This window comes from Urocitellus parryii, chromosome 1, assembly GCF_045843805.1.
Source record: "Urocitellus parryii isolate mUroPar1 chromosome 1, mUroPar1.hap1, whole genome shotgun sequence".
NCBI classification, from domain to species: Eukaryota; Metazoa; Chordata; class Mammalia; order Rodentia; family Sciuridae; genus Urocitellus; species Urocitellus parryii.
In genome coordinates, this window is record NC_135531.1 from 278,276,903 (window position 1) to 278,291,146 (window position 14,244).

Sequence of the window (14,244 nt, forward strand, 5' to 3'; positions counted from 1 at the left end):
CGTGAGGGACTTAAAGCCAGACTAGGAAGTCTGGTTCCCATCACACAGCGTACCTCATGGTCTGGGAACCAGACTTCCTAGTCTGGCTTTAAGGCTGACCTTTTGGGCAAGATCTGCCCGGAAGTGTGTACCTGTACAATGCCAGCTCCCTGGGTTTAGTTTTATCTACTGTAGCATTTAACTGAAACATGGGTGAATAAAGGGCATCCATATTCAAAAGTACTTTGTTACTGACAAGGAACTATGTAAATATGAGAAATTATTATTTTTAGTCTTACTAAGTCCCATTTGCAATCTTGTTCTCTTGCTAAAGGAATGAGTCTATGACCAACATCATTTGCTTCATCCCTTTTTAAAAAAAACAAATTAGGTTTTCAGTCCTATTTTTTTTTTCAGGCTATTATTATTATTGCTACCAACTAGCTAAGTTTGAAATGAAACTACATTTGTTAGAAAATTTGGGGAAGGAGTCTAGTGTGAATCATTTGGAGAAAAAGAGTTCACACCCCAGGATTTGAGGCCTGCAAGGCATGTCTGAGCTTGTCCTCAGGTAGGGCCTTCTCCCAGGGCCCTCCAGGAGTTGTTTTCTAGCTCTCAGGGATGTACATTAATGACACTACACATACCAAGCACTTTCTCTGTGACTCTCTGCAAATACCAGGATGCACAAGACACTGTTTAAACCCTACCAGCCGTGACACAGTGGGAGAGCCTGAGGGTGACATGGCAGTTACTGTCACCAGGATGCATGGCCCAGGGAAATAAAAGATGGGAAGAGACAGGGGCCATCTGAGAAAAATTCTCAAAACAGGAAGTGCTCACGATGGAGATAGACCCACCAGGACTGAGTGAGAGACGGCCAGGCCGTCTCGAATGTTTTTCTTAATTCTTCTTCCCTGGAATTCAGGAAGTTTCTATTCAACAGAGAGCTGTCACTTTTTTTTTTTAATCATTAGACTCAAGAACAGAAAACAGCACAAAAGTAGCAAGAGTAAGACAGCAGGAAGTTAACTATCGCCAACCAGATCTGAGTTTTGAGTTTTCGTGTTGTTGGTGCTGAGGACCCACTACCACCCCGTTTGGGTGGCTAGATGTCATGAAGAAGCCTGGGAAAGATCATCTTATGTTGATGGGTGTGGCCAGGGCACCCAGTGGGTCATCTGATCAGCCATAGGTCTGAGTCAGGACTGTTCCTACCTTGTCCATCATTTGTGTCCATCAATGTTCTCAAGAATGTTCTCAAGAACAGCATCATCTGTGCAGTCAGAGAAGCTAATGGCAAAAACATTGTAAAAACTCACGCCATAACTTTAGGGGGCGAAAGCTGGGGAAAATAACTTTGTTTTAAGAATCTGATTGTTTTTTTTTTATCTTAAATGCTGATTCTTTCTTTGCATGTCAGTCATAGGAAGAAAAAAAAATCTTGAAGTGGAATCTATAATCTGTCCCTTTAAAGAACACGTTTCAGCGCCCAGTCCTAAGTGGTTCTAAGCACACAGCAGCACAGGGCTTGATTAATAATTGATATAAATTAATGGCCAATGAAAGAGACACAGCCAGCCACACTGATCTGTAATTACTGGAAGCAGCCTCATATATTTTTCATTAAAGTGTCGTTTCATGGGTTTCTTTTTCTCTAAAATCCAGTGTATTTAGACTTTAAATTGCTTTCAATAATTGCTTTCAACTGCTTTCAGAGGCAGAGCTCTTCTCCATGTGGGCATCTGAGGAGTCTGGGATTCGGTGGTCCGTCCTTACCTTCTCTTCCTGCCTTTCTAAATGGGTTGGTGACACCAGAGAAGAAGCAGGGGATGGCCAGGAGGCCCTGGGGCACCCCCCAGTGGCTTGTCACTCCCAGGAGGCTCCCACTGAGCCTTACAGAAGGCCGTTGCCTCAGATACCTGCAGAGCACAAGCCAGCACCGACTGGCTCGAGGCCAGTGGACAGCCTAGACAGTGTGGTCTGCCGGGGAGGCCTGGACCAGGGTTCCATAGGGAGTGAGGCTTCGGCATGTTCTGGATTCAACGAGATAGTCATCGGAAGAACAATACGACGTGCAGGCGAGTGGTAGCAGCAGCAGCAGCAGCAATGACCACCTGGTCCTGATCAAAAAATGGATTTTTTTCATCAGAAGCTCAGTGTCTAGAGCATCAGGCAAACTGTGGTTCCATTGTTTTGGCCCTGACACTTGCCAGCAAGCTGAGACTTGGGAAAGTTATGTTATATGTTTGAGTCCTGATTTCCTCATCTGTGAACTAGAGTCATGATACCTGCTTCACAGGGCGATCCAGAGAATTCCATGAACTGAAGTCTAGGGCCTTGGTACATTCCTATGAGCATTTGAAAATTAATCAGGACAACCTACACTGGAAGTAAGAGAAAAGATCTGAACCCAGGGTGTGCCACCTGGCCCTTTGGTCCATATGTATCATATAGCGACAGTAATAATGAGCAGAGGCTCTCTGGACAGTTAATGAGTCATCCAAAACCTACAAAGCTTTAGAAATCAAACTTACTCATGAAGACTAGTTTGGAAAACACAAATTACAGATTTCCTTTCAAGCATTATGTGTTAGTTTTCCATTTCTGGGACAAAATGCCCAGTGAACAACTGACCAGGAGGAAAGGTTTATTTTGGCTCATGGTTTCAGAACTCAGACCTGTTACTTTGGCCTGTGGTGGCACAGTACCCCATGGTGGGGGCACGTGGCTGAGGAGGCCCGTCACCTCATGGCAGCCAGGAGGCAAAGAGAGGAACAGGAAGGGCTGGGCCCCCAAGAACACACTCCCAGTGACCTAGCCCCACGTTCAGAGGGCTCACCACACCCAAGAGGCTGGCAAGCACGCCTTTGCCACACAGGCGTGGGAGGACACGCAAACCCAACATATAGCAGATCATGCTAGACAATTCCATTTCCTGCTACCCAAAATAATTCCTTATCCTCTCCTAGGCAACTTCCAACATTATAACCTTAGCCCGAGGATTTGACTATTCCTAATGTGAACAGGAATTCCAGGAGACAAGTGTTTGAGCAATAAATTGTGTTTTTTATTCTTATTTTATTTCTTTTTCTTCCTTCATGATTGGCCTGGGAAAGTGAATCCTTGGTATCTAAAGAGGAATTTGTCCTAATGCTGATTTTTCCATGAATGGCGGCTGTCATATTGAGGCCACCGAGGCACAGGTGTGGAGCCTGGGACCACTTGCTTTCTGGCTCTGGGTGGAGACCAGCTAGTGGATGGTGAATCCCGTGTCCCTTTCTTCCTGTTGACTCAGCAGAACTACGTCTCCCAGCCTCTCTTCCAGGTAGGTGTGGACATGGGCTGAGTTGCGGCCAGTGTGGTAGAGTTAGGAGGATGGCTGCCCCTTCTAGGCCCACCTCCTCAATTTCCAGCTCCTCCTCCTTGTCTGCTGGGTGTATATGACCTTACAGGGGCCTCTAAGGTCCTGGGGGTGCCAGAGCCTCAGAATGGAGGATTCTGCATCCTTGAGCATCCTGTGCACAGATGCCTGCCAGACACTCACATTCACCTGGGACGTGAGTGAGAAACAAACTTTTTTTTTGTGTCACTCTTCAGAAATAAGGATTGCTGTCACAGCAATGAGCCCTCACTGACAATTACAGAAGGGCCTCCAGGTTCTTGTGGGCCCACAAGCCTGTATCCTCCTGAGGTTCAGAGCCTTGCCCAAGCCCTGTGATTGATGTTTTGCTAAACTAAAGCCAATCCCCACGTCCCGTGGACCCTCTGAGAAGGTTCCTTCCATTTGTTGACTGGTAGATTGATAAGGATAGTTCAATACGCATTTTTGTATGTTCCCTTTATGTGAAATACTCTGCTAGGAATGGGGACATAGCAGAATATGTCCCCAGAGATATTTAGTTCAGCTACACTGAATTCTTGACGTCTAACTCTAATAGTGTCCAAAATCAAATATCTGCCAGGACCAGAGTGGTATCAGTTTGTAAATCAAACTAAGCAAAAGAAAGAGGTCTTGCTGAGACTGGGGAGTGGAGGAACCAGCCGAAGGTGTTAGATGTTACAAGTAGACATCTCACACACCACACTGACCTAAGAGGACACATCTCTGGGCTGGATTCAGTCCTTTGGCTCCCAGTTGGTGACCCCTGTTCAACAACATCCCACGGGGAGGGCTTGGGGTATTTGAGTTGCAATAGACACGTGACTCCGGCTGGGCTGACAGAACCCTAAAGAAATCAAGTCCAAACCTTCTGTTTGTGTGGTCATAGATGGACACTCTTCTCTGTGAGATGATGTTAGACCTTAGCTGCTTTGGCCATCTTGCAGCTATGAGTGGAAAGCTTATCTGAAAATGAACCAGAGAGAGAAGACTGGAGCCAGGAGAGAGAAACCAGGCCCAGGGGTTGGCAGCTGCTCCTTCAGACACCAAGCCTGTGGACTCAAGCTAACTTGGATGGGCGGGTTGTTTGTTTACTTGGACACCGATGTGCTGCTTTCTTTAGAAGATGTAGTGAATAGAAGGTCTTCACTCCTTAAATACAATAGATACGCCACAGAGGGGCCAACGAGACCCAGCAACTTCCGAGTCTGAGATGAATGTTGGCTCAGTGGTCATACTGAGGTTGACAAGAATTCCGACACATTGATGCAAGTGAGAGGAGAACAGGAACAGTAGGAAATGCTGGGAGGGAGAGGGGACAGGGATCATGCTGGTTGCAGAACTTATTGGAGCCTAGGTTATTTACTCCATTGCAGATGAGCCCAGGTTACTTGCCCCTTTATAGATTAGGAAAAGTTAATCAGGGGTTCCAAAGTAAAACACACATGAATGCAGCTACTGTCCCCAAGACTCCATGTTGATGTGATTTCTGTTTTGGTTGTCAGCAGAGCTGTGACCTGTCTGGTGTAAAGGCTAAAGGTGGGTAAACTGGAGCCGATTCTTAATCCACAACCTGCGATTGGCCAAAGACGATGTATTCAATAGAAAATCTCAAGCTTTCTTCTCCTGTGTTCTGTGGTCTTGTGGTCTCTGTTCTGAAGGACTTTGGAGTGGCTTCAGGTCATGCTGGCCCTCTTCCTGTGTCCTCCCATGAATGCTGGGAGAGTCCTGCTGGCGCTTCAGCTGAGCTTGACCGAGCGTCCCCCCACCCCCCATGACAGGTGCTGTGCTGGGTCTTTGCAGGTACATGATCTTGGGAGCATAGAGACATCCAGGGAACAAAGAGAGACCGAGTGAAACAGCATTTCCCTACATGCAAAACTGACCCAGTATAGTCACATCTGTGAAGGAGGCAGGTGTCACTGCTTCTGCTCTGCAGGGAACAGCATGGGTTCCTGGAGCGCTCCTGGGCCACCCACAGCCAGCATCGGGGCAGGGGTGCTCAGGCTGCAGTCCTGTGACCCTGCTTTGTTGACTTCCTTCAACCCAGCACACAGCTGGCAACAAATGTACTGCCTGCAGTTTGTACATTTTCCATCTTTTCTCGGTTATCACAATTAATGCAGTGATGGCAATCAAGGGGAACTGGCAGAGTTAATGAATTCATTTCACAGAAGCAGTGTTGTTAATTGGCCTCCACTTAGCGAGTCACCAGATGTGATACCGTCTGCAGAGTTTGGCCCATAAAACCCTACACCTTGGTTGCTACTAGTCGCTCTCCAGAAAGCCTTTGAGCTCTAACCACTTAAAGGGCCTGAGGAAGCAAGAGGCAGATATGTTGCTTTCGAATGTCTGTTTCTGCCAGCTTTATTTGATGTTATAGTCATGTAAATTAATTAAATACTCCAGAAATAGATGAAAAATGAATGTGGGAATGAAAGCCTGCTGCTTCTATGAAACTATATTAATTTCATGTTGCTTCTCTAACAAATGACCACGAATTTGGTGGCTTAGAATATCACACATTTCTTTTTCTTCTTTAAATTCAGTTGGTAAGTATGTACTGAGCATCAACTGTGTGCCAGGTTCTGTTTCGGGCACTGCAAATTCAGCGGTGAACACAAGGGACAGGCTCCTGCTCCAGAGAGCTTGCTCTTGGTGGCGACAGGACGTGGACGGCAGCAGAGTAGTGTGGGTGGTGGTCAGTGTCGTGAGGAGCTCCTGGGCTCTGGGGCCTGCACAGGCCTAATGGTCACAAGTATCGCCCTTCACACTTCAGAGGGGAGAACCTGAAGCCTGTGGCTCTTCGTAGCCTCCACCTTGCCCCATGTCATCACCTCTGTGTGTGCTTAAGGAAGGAAGGAGGAAGGGGAAGGCGAGAGTTTGGAACACACTCCGTTCTCTCACCAGCAGTGGCTCTGCCTCGCTCTTTGCTTGTTAAATGCAGAACTAAATTAAGAGGACATCCTCACATTGCATTTGTCAGCTTTGTGATCCCTGGAAGTGGCCTTGAGTGTGAGAAGGTCCCTCGAAATAGGTGAGGTGACGGGGAGCAGGAAGGGCTCTGCGCAGACCAGGATTCGGTCCTGCTCCAGCACATCTCGTGGGGAGGTTTGTCACTTCCTCATTTGTGAAACGTGAGACGAGAAGTGCTCCCGGAGTGAGGAGACCAAAGAAGGTTGTGCTGTGGTTGGATGTATGTAGTGTCCCTGGTCCTCAGGGCGGTGCTGTTGGGTGGTACCATGGATTGCCGGGGAGGTCCTCGGGTCACTGGGGGTCCCCTCAAAAGAGGTTATAGGTGGGATCCCCGTCTTTCCTCTATGTTCCCTGCTTGAGATATGACGCTCCTCTGACATGTGCTCCTGCCATCAGCTCACGAGGGGTCCAGGGGCTTGAAGCCTCCAATGCTGTGAGCTATTTCTCCATAAGAAGCCTGACTCCGATATTCTGTTTAGTAATGTGAAGACGACTAATTAGGTAACGTGAGAAACCTTCATTAACTGAAACTGACTCAGTGTGAATTTCCCATCCTACAGTTCTACCTGCTGTTAGAAGTCCAACATGGGTCTGGTCGGGATAAAACCAAGGCTCTGGCAGGCTGTGCCATTCTAGAGGCCCTGGGGTGAGTCCATGTCCTCGCCTTCCCAGCTTCTCAAGGCCACCTGGGTTCCTGGGCTCTCGTCCCCTCCCCCTCCTCAGAGCAGCCCTGTAGCACGTAGCTAGTAGTGAACAATAGTCTGAACCTTCAGAGTCATAATCAATCAAAATGATGATGATGATGATGATGATGATGATTCTAATAGCAATAGCAAACATTTCTTCAGAAAAGCATTGCTATAAGTGTGTAATGGAGTTGAGAGGAGCTGAGAAAAGCATCTGAGACAGCTTTGACTTTTATTTGAGTTTCAGCAGGACCAGCCTGCCCCGGTGTCTTACTTTGAGTAACTCTGCATGCAAGTGTGTATGTGTGTGTGCCTGCATGTGCCTCTGATGGTTCAGCAAAGGGATTAAGCAAAAGCTCCCTGGAAACAGACGGCCTGCCTTCCAGACCTGGATCCACCCCTGCTGCTCATGTGACCTTGGGTAAGTCACTCAATGTCTCTGTGCCTCAGTTGCATCTCTGTGCACAGGGCTGGCGATGCCGGGGGCACCCACCTGGGGGGTTGTTGGAGTTTCTGTGACTCAGCTCATGTGCAACACTGAGAGCTGCCTGGCACTTACTAGACACTCAGCAAGTGTCAGTGACTGTCACAGAGAGTGTGCCCAGTGTCAAGAGACCAGAGAGCCTGTGGCTGAAGACTTGTTTGAACAGGAACTCCTGCTTGAGAGTGCGCTGGTGAAGTACGAGTGTATGTGCGTATACCCTTAACCGAAGCCTGCCCTTGGTCGTTGGATGGGATGTCCCCACATAAGAGACCAGGATCTTTTAACGCAGGCACCTGTTTCTTCCTCCCTATTGGTTTGGCCTGAGTTCCCTGTGTGTGGGCTTCCTGCAGGTCTGTCTGAATCTGCAGCCCCCAGCCCAGAGCCTGTACCAGTCCATATTGAGCTGATGAATGGGGACAGGGCTGCGAGGGCCAGTGGACCCGATGCCCCTTCTCCTCTTGGAAAGTGTCTTTCCCATCAGGTTACTTTGGGGGCATGTGTTCAATCACCGTCTGGGGTCACTTGGCTATTTTTGTCTCTGGCATTTGAACCTTCTGTGCCCAGAGACCACTCTGTGGGCTGGTAATACTTCTAATAATCCTAATTGTCCATAGCTCTCCTGTGCCCTTCCCATTATTCTCGCCACCAGCCGGCAGGCTTTTAAGCAGCCATCGGCCTCTGCTGAGTGGGAATGGGTTTCTCGTGGCCCGGCTCGGAAGACAGACGCAGCAGTGCCGCTGTCGGAGCTGGCCTGGCCGCGCCATGACCACACAGGAGTGGTCAGAAGTCGCTCAGAACTTACTTCACCTTCCACAGCCAAGTTTCGGTCATTTGGATAAAAGGGAAGATTGTGCTCTTATTGTCTGGGGCTCTAAAGTGGGACCTGCAGGTCAGATAGGCCGAATTGACCACGAGTGAATTTTTAATACACAAAGTAGTTTCGTTTTCTGTCCCACTAAGAGCACTTGGGTTGGAAGCAGGGCAAAATTAGTTCCTCAAAAGCCAGCTCCCCACACCCCCTTGGCTTTGCCTATTTGAAGCAGGTATCTGGACGCCATTTCCTCTGAAGTCCCTGTTGTTGGGCATCTCTATTTTTTCTCTCTGTGTCTCTGTCCCTCTCTCTTCCTTTCTCTCCTGGGTTTCTGTCCACATCCCCTCCTGTTCCTTCTCATGTCAGTTTCCAACCCGGGCTCACAGGAAAACCACTGAGAACTGTGTGGGCCCCGGGTCTGGCGGACCTGGGGAAGAGTCCCCAGGAACATGGCAGCTGGAAGCTCCTGCTTCTCACCGTGGACTCCTGCACCCGACTCTGCTTTCACGTTGCTCCTCTTCTGGGCTTTCCCAGCTGCACCTCCACCCACAAGCCCCCAGTGTCCCTCTCCAGCCTATGAGCACACTGTGCCGGCTCTCTGCCTTCACCATAGTCCTGATCTGAGGACATCACATGCCACACGACCCCACCCTCAGAGGTCCAAGACCCTTTCCTCTGGAGCTGGGACCACTGCAGTAGCACAGAGCCCTGTGAGCACCCTCCCGAGTCACCTGTGCATCCTGCAGGCAGAGGGCTCTTTTAAAAACTAACCAGATCACTCTTTCTCTAATTAGAAGCCCCCCAGGGGCTACTGATGTTTATCAGAATAAAAGAAAAATCTTTCTAAGGATCTATCATGTCCACACAATCTGACCGTATTTATTCTATCATGATATGTGTGTATTTGTGTATTTTTTTTCTCTCAGAGAAACAAGTGAGTGGGTGAGAGATCAGCTTTCCTTTGTGTTTGTTGAAGGAAGGAAACAAACTCCAAGTTTGTTTTAAAAAAGGGTTTAGAAATAGAACAGCATTGAGTTAGAATGAGAGGACAGGGGCGAGGGGACACTTCTGTGGGTGCAGTCATAGAATTCAGGTACGTTCTGAAGAGTAAATCAAATTTGTCAAGCTTGGATAGAGAGTAGGAGCTGGAAGACGTTGCCACACTCCCACTTGAAAGAAGAAATTGTGAAAAGCTCATTAAAATGACAGCCATTCTACAAGAATAAAAGGACCCGTCTCCTTCATGTGCAAGTTAGAATGCCATACTTTATCCTTCAGACTCACGGAGAGGGCTTTTAAAAAAAAAAAAAAATCTATATTTATTTATTTTGGTTGGACACAATACCTTTTTTTTTAAATTTTTTTTTTATGTGGTGCTGAGATCAAAGCCAGGGCCTCGCACGTGCTCGGCGAGCGCCCTGCTCTACTGCTGAGCCACCCCCAACCCCGAGTGCTTTGGTTTTGTGGCCCAGGTAGAAGTATATTTCCCGTCAAGGTTCCCAAATCACACAGTGCAATCTATAAAGAGACGCTGCCCCTAGGACCCCTGGTCTCACCCGTGGCGGACTTGGCAAGGGCAAAGTTTACATAAGGGGTGGGGGAAACCCAGGGCGAGGTTGGTGATGGTCATCTCCCCTGAACCTGAGTCAGCCCTGGAACAGGACCATCCTGCTGGAGCCCAGCAGGGACTAGAGAAGGGGCCTGAGCCTAAACTTGAGTGTCTCAGGGAAAGCTCAGTTCCTGGGGTTGGGGAGGCCTCTGAAGGGCCCCAGAACCCAAGGAGCCTCTTTTCCCCAGGGCACAGAGGGTTCTGCTTCAGCAGCCGCTTTCTCTGACCACTGTCCTGGCTCCTGCCTTTCTCCTTGCTGCCGGCCTGGGAGCTGGCCATGGTGCTGGCAGGAATAGGGCGCTTTCCCATCCTTACTGTTGAGCGTGTTCTGTGACCAGCAGCTCCAACCGGCCTGCGAAGAGCCTGTGGAACCTGCAGCCTCCTCTGTCCCCCTCCACACCTGCTGGGCCCACATCTGCATCCACCAGATTCTCAAGGGATTGCAAGAGAGGTTGAGAAGCACTGCTCTGTTACTCCTCTCAGAAGCCCTGGGCTTCCAGGGAGGGCTGAGGGCACGGGGTGTGGAGTTGATTTTGCTCGGATTGATCCCGAGGGGCCTGGTGTGGAGGGTCCTACGGATCTGCGTTGGCTAGAAATTTGTCCAGGTTCAAAATCAACGCATTTCAGAGGAGGAGTTGGGATGGAAGCTACCATTTCTATGGGATGGTGATTTTGGTGGTGAATTTGCCTAAATCATAAACGATTCTGAGCTGGTGAGATCTGCCATATTGATCTCGGGAGCAGGGCTGAGAATCCGGCTTCTTTTCTCTTAGCCATCACTGGAGGGATCTTGGGTGGAAAAGGGAGGAGCGCTTTCTGGGACCCGGATGGTGAGGACTGTGTCAGCATGTCTCTCAGGGTTTACTGCACCTTTTACTGGGGACCATGAAAGGGATTGAGGAGCTGTGACTTGGGGACTGAAACAAGCCAAGAATATGAGAAGCTTGGCCACCAGGGGACATAGAGGGTGTTGTTGCCGTGGGAGGGAGGAGCTCCGAGATGGGACACAAGAGCACCCTCAGGCTGTGCGCAGAGAACCTCAGGGTGCTGGGGTGGGTGATGCCCCCAGCCTCCTGCACTGTGGTCAAGCTTGGGGACCTGTCTAGTCCCCGCCAGTGCAGTAGTCTAGTACTTGTGTTCGGCTCTCTCAGCCAGCCCCCTTGGGGGAGCAGATGCCTATGCTTCCTGCCCTCAGGGTCACGCTGAGATGTCAAGGTCAGCCACAGGTTGTGAGTGAATACACTCACCGGGAGGGACTGCTGGCCGCATGTCAGTTGGATGTTTTGTGCTTCTGGTGCCATGGTCACCTTTCTCCTTCCTCAGGAGTCACACCTCCTTCAGAGGTCGCAGAGGGTCAGTGGCTGGAGGACACAGGTGGGCCAAGCCTGGCAGCTTGCAAAGTGACAGCCACGCTGCTAAATCCTGGAGCAGGCAGGATCTTGTGTCTCCTGCCTGCAGATGGCTGAGGACAGCACCACTCACCCTTGTCCAGGGGAGGGGTGGATCTGTGGGTCAGTGGGCTCCACAGTTGGTGTGCTCGTCGGCTGTGCATGTTCTCCCTGGAAGTCAGTTTGCAGCAGGTGAGAATCCATGCCTCTTGAGCAAGGTGACCTCTTATCACCAGTGTGAAAAATCCTCTCCTGTGTTGGGCCAGAACTAAGATTCAGTGGGAGAAGCAGAATGGGCAGGTCCTCCCTCTGCCGCCAGACTGTGGTCTTCCACCAGTGGGAAGTAGCCTCTGGGCCCCAGGCCTGCTCAACTAGACCTGAGGCTTCGTTCCTTGACAAAACCTCCGGGGGCAGGAAGCCTGGGCCCCTGGGAAGGGCTGGGCCAGGGCCCATAGGGACCTGGATGGAGAGAGTGACATAGCTCATGGGAAGTCACAAGTGTGACCTCTACATGAAGGACAGACTTTTCAGGTGACCACCAAGGGGAGCTTCCCTGCCCAGGACCAGAGGGCCACGTCCTTTCAACCAGCTCCCACGGAGCGAGCTCAGCCAGAGGGTAGGAAGGCAGTGCTGCCCGTGGGCCATCTCCACAGTGGGGAGGAGTCCGGCCTGGGTGCCTGGGGCAGCGGGGAGCCAGCAGACCCAGAATCCAGGGCTGCAGTGGGAGGTAAAATCCAGAGGAGCAGTCTGGGGAGCGGGAGGCGACCCCAGTGAGCATCTTGATCCCTGCTGTGTCTGGCTCCTTTAGGGCCTGTGTCCCCTACAGGGCTAGTGGCGTGGGAGGCCCCTGGCTCTGAACTGCCCACTCAGCAGAACCGGAGAGGCCATCTGCTGCTATCTAGAGGGGTTCTGGGGGTGTACAAGTGGCCTAAGAACATTTCCTGTGACCCAGGGGTTTCAATGCTAAGGCGTATCGTGCAGAAGAACTCCAAGCTCGGGTGAATCACCCTGTTGACCTTTTGGTTCTCTTCTCTCCTCTTTATCTCGGCCTCCCCAGACCTCGAGTCTTGGGGTGGAATTGTGGTCACTTCTCTGTCACTGCCCAGTTCCTTCCAGCTCTGCCCTGATCCCAGGAAGTGGGCCCAGCTTTGCCTTCTTCCCTCGAGTGACAGCATTTCTCCTGATGACACCTGTCTCAGAGCTGTGGGTCTTGGACCCTGCTGAACCTGAGCTTCATCGGGTCCCTCAGGCCACCCCCTCCCCAGAGGTCCTGCTCGGCACGTCCAGGGTGAGCCCCGGGGCTTCGTTTTCAGCCCACGATCCCTGAGGTACTGGTGGAGGTTGGCGGTGGGCTGCCTGATGACACGCACCACTTGGGGCTCACAGCTGATGGCAGGCGGATTCCTCACTGTCTCAGAGTGGCGCTGGGCAGCCGGAAGGAAGGCCGCTCTCCCTGCTACCCTCTGCAAAACAAAACCCCAGCACACAGACACGGAATTGCAGGGGACAACAGAAATCAGGGGGAGGAGGGATTCTAATTCAGTTTCACACAAAATCTTACCTGGCCTGAGACACAGGTGACAGGGTCCCCTCTTATTGAGCTCTAAGTTACTGACTATGAGTAAGTCCTGGAGGTACGCAAGTGTCAGAGCCCAATTCAAATCGAGAGCTGATTTCGTTCAACCTTGGAAAATGTTATTTTTAGCTGGGTGTGGTGGCACATGCCTGTCATCCCAGCGACCCAGGAGGCTGAGGTAGGAGGACCACAAATTTGAGGCCAGCCTCAGCAACTTAGCAAGGCCCTAATCAACTTAGCAAGACCCTGTGTTAAAATAAAAAAATAATAATAATAAAAAGGGCTGGAGATGTGGCTCAGTGCTTAAGTACCCCTAGGTTTAATCCCCAGTATAAGCAAACAAACAAACAGATTTATTTTCATTGTAGTAAAACATGCATAGCTTTGGCCACGTCAGCTAAGTGTGTAGCTCGGCAGGATCCCGTGTGCTCTCAATTGTTCTGCCATCTCCAGTTCATGCAGTGTTGACAGGTGTCCTCATGGCACAAACACAGGGGAAGCGAAAGCAGAGTCTGGCTCTAGAAAGTTGGCAGGGAGCAAGCTGAAGGCTCTGCTGGTCTCAGAGGGGGAACTGGCTCCAGAGAGCCAGGCCAGTACCTTGCCGCCTCTGAGAGCTGCTTTGAGGATGTCAGGGGTGAAAATGGCTCTCTCCACTGACTTCCCTGGGGGCAGCCGCCTCCTGGCATTGGAAGGTAGCACATTGAAAACCTCTCCTGTCGCCCTGCTGGGTGGAGCTGGGCTTTCTGTTCAGTGCTGGGTGAAATGGCAAATCTGTAGGTGACCTGCCTGCACCTCCCCTCTCTGCCTCTCTCCTCCGTCTCCCACTCTCCTACTCTGCAGATGCTTGCCGGCTGCTGGGATCCCCTCACACACCACTCTCGGACCTTGTTCAGGCCAGAGCATCTTGTATTTGTTGTAGAAAAAACAAGTTTGGAATTAGACTGAAATCTGAGATAGAACAAAGAGCTTGACTGTTCAGCAACCCAAAAATGAACGAGAAAAGCCCGCTCTAGCTTAGCTAATTCCACTTTGAGAACAACAGGGTGTCGCTTGGCTCCTAATATTTCTGTGGCTACGGTGAAAGGCCACGTCTCTGTTCTTAGACGGAGCTGCCCCCTGGGAAGAGGTGGCAGGGGATGGTGCCAAAGCTCCCATTGTGATTCTTTGCCTTTCTTGGACACCTCTGGGGGTCCTGGCTGTCCCACGGATAGGCTTGGTCAAGTAACCTACACTTGACCTTGGAGCCATATTAGTTTGCTGGGGCTGCCATAACAAAACGCCACAGACGGGTGCTTCAAGACAGAAAGTTTCTTCCTCACCCTTCTGGAAGTTGGAAGTCTGAGGTCAGGTTGT